The sequence below is a fragment of the Gekko japonicus genome, unplaced genomic scaffold (assembly GCF_001447785.1).
Source record: "Gekko japonicus isolate JY-2015 unplaced genomic scaffold, Gekko_japonicus_V1.1 scaffold94, whole genome shotgun sequence".
In the NCBI taxonomy this organism is placed as follows: Eukaryota; Metazoa; Chordata; class Lepidosauria; order Squamata; family Gekkonidae; genus Gekko; species Gekko japonicus.
Window position 1 is genome coordinate 721718 of NW_015174274.1, and position 2825 is coordinate 724542.

Here is a 2825-nt window from a genome sequence, read left to right on the forward strand (position 1 = left end):
GTTGGTTCACTTAGGAGTCTTGATCCTGGTTGTGTGGTGGGCTAGTTGTGGCAAATGGTAGGGAAGCTCAGTATTTCTGTATACAGTTGTAGGGGCTTTATTGCAATGTGGTATGGCCTGATATTATGTTCTTATTCCAGTGTGGGGGGTGTGTGGGGCTATGGAAGCTGAGTGATAGGGTCTCTCCAAGTGATTGCCAGAAGTGAGATGTGTCCTGGTCTTGTGTCTTACAGATAATCTTACAAATAGTCCTTTGCATTTATATCATGCTTTCAACTTTAAAAGGATCATAATGCTGATTGTGTGAACTTAGGCAAATCACGAGAGGTAGAGCAGGAAGGGTTGCATCAGTGCTTAGTTCTTGTCGCCCTTTCTTACACGCCCAGGGAAATGCTGATCGCCACTTTGGGGCCAGGAAGCAATTTTACTCCGGGCCAGTTTGGCCCCCAGTGATCCTGGAGGGTTTTTTTTTTTATCATATTCTGGACGTGGAATATCACTGGGGTGTGTGGGGGGGTATTGGTGATGTTCCTGCATTGTGCAGGGGGTTGGTTATCCCTGTGCTTCCATTTACAAAGAGAGAAGAGTGAACATTTGATGATACTCTTTATTGCACAATGGAGATGTATACATGCTTTCCAAAGTACCCATTATGGCCCCTTATTGGGGACAGAATACTATGCTAGGTGGGCCTTTGATGTGAGGCACTATGTCAGTTCATTTGTTCATCTCAATGTTACACTCAACTGCTACAGCAGTGTGCTAAACACTGATCTGCCACTGGTCATACTGCAGCTGTTCGGTAGATAAATAGAGTTAAGTCTCTAGGGCTGTTAATCTGACACTTTTCATGAAAACTAAATTCTCACCATAAAGAAGCAAGAAGGAAAAAACAGACCCAGCTTAGTTTAGCAAAATGATGTTGAGAGTTGAACGGAGCAATAATATACTAATAAAACTGGGGAAGCAGCTCTATTTTCAGAGCTGTTGAAAAGATGTTGTCAGGGTGGCCCGCTAAACAAAACTAATTTATTCTGGTAGTGTTTGCGGGTTGACAAAGTCATTCTGAAAGGAACCCCATTTAAATTTAGTAGCAAGCTTGCAAAGGGCTTTGTGTAATTTGAAAACAATGGTAGTGGCACTGGTTTTGCAGATAAAAACCTGAAATAAGAGATGAGTTCTATATGTATATTTCTATGGCACTAGTATCAAAAGAATAAAGTCCTCCCTATATATGTGCAATCATTGCAATTTTGTGTCAGTTGCATCCTTAATAGGCCTAGTACAATCACTATTACATGGGGGTTCTGCTCCCTAGATCAATAAAATTAGAAGAGACAAGCACCACTTTAAGGTAGTTGGTACAATTTACCTTGACATAATAGGGCCTTTCTGTGGGAGTATGGATAGGACTATAAGAATCTCGCATTGTATTCCCATTTGTTTGGTTAGATGGGACCTGCTCTTTTTCATATTGCTGATTATATAGGTTTTGACTCTCCAGGAGTACATCATTCTCCTTTACACCATGTTATTCTGGACCTCATTTTATTTGTTTCCAGCCTGTTCTTGCTAGTATTCATCTTACTATGATCCAGGTAATTATATGCCTCTTAGCATTTTTGTTGCAGAATCTTGCCTTTCAGGATCTATATGTTCTCTTGGCATCTGCATGTGTTTGCAGATATTATAATGGTACATAATGTTTACAGATTAACTGAGCTCCTTTATCCTAAAACATAAATTGATGCATTAGAGGCAGTCTCCTAAGTCCAAGAAGTAATTTTGCTGCTCAGGGTTGTTTTTAAAAAAATGAACTTACTTTATAAAATGTGATGTCACATAGTGATAAAATAATATGTCTAACAATGTGGTACCAGCTAGGATTTTTAAAATGTTGGGGAGAATCCACAAATGCTCCTCTTGTGCTGGCCTGACTCTCCCTTCCCCTTTCATCATATGTAATCAAACCTACTAAATTGCACTAAACCTGGTGCTGGTAGAACACCCACCCATCCCTGCTGCTCTTTTGGTCCCTCCAGTGCTGTTCAACTGAGTAACAACTCCTCATTGAGTTGTCTGTTAGCCAACTGTTAATATGGCTACAACATTTGGGATTTATTTTAGCTTTAAAGAAATAGGTGAACATCATTAGAAATAGGCTCTTTAAGAAGGGTGCTGTCAGCTTGCATTCATGACTTTTATCTTAAGGCTGTCTCTTCTTAAAACAAATCCCATAGACCGTAGCCATATTAGCACCCACAATTACCTGGTTTTAGTTTGCTAGAATTAAAATTCCTATTTATTAGGGGTTGTTTTCTATCTGGCCGCCAGCATAGCCTCCGATTCCAAGGACGTCCCACATATATAAATAATATTATGCACCTCTGGGTGGCAGAGGGTACTTTAGGTCTGTCTGAAGCAGTGTGAACAGTGCAACATGTGTGGGCAGAGCATTCCTCTTGCCATGCGTCTCAGTGGTTCACACCCTTGGCTAAACCAAGACACAAGGGAATGGCAGTGGGGTACTGAGGTCTCTGTTCCATTGCTGTTATAACCAGGGGAGAGGAATGTGAAGGGGCCTTTTTCTGTAGGCCAGACCAAGATGCTGGGGTTCCATGAACAGAGTTCACAGATTTTCTTTTTCTTTATAAATCAAGCATGTTCCGCCACAATTCTGTCTGGAACATTGACCTGTGCTGTTTTTCAGTCTGAGGCAGTCATCAACACTGGGGAACGTTCCAAAATATAACCCTCCATTACCTCCACCTGCAGTGTATCCCCATCTACGTTTTCCTATTTACTTATTGTATTAATTTATTTAA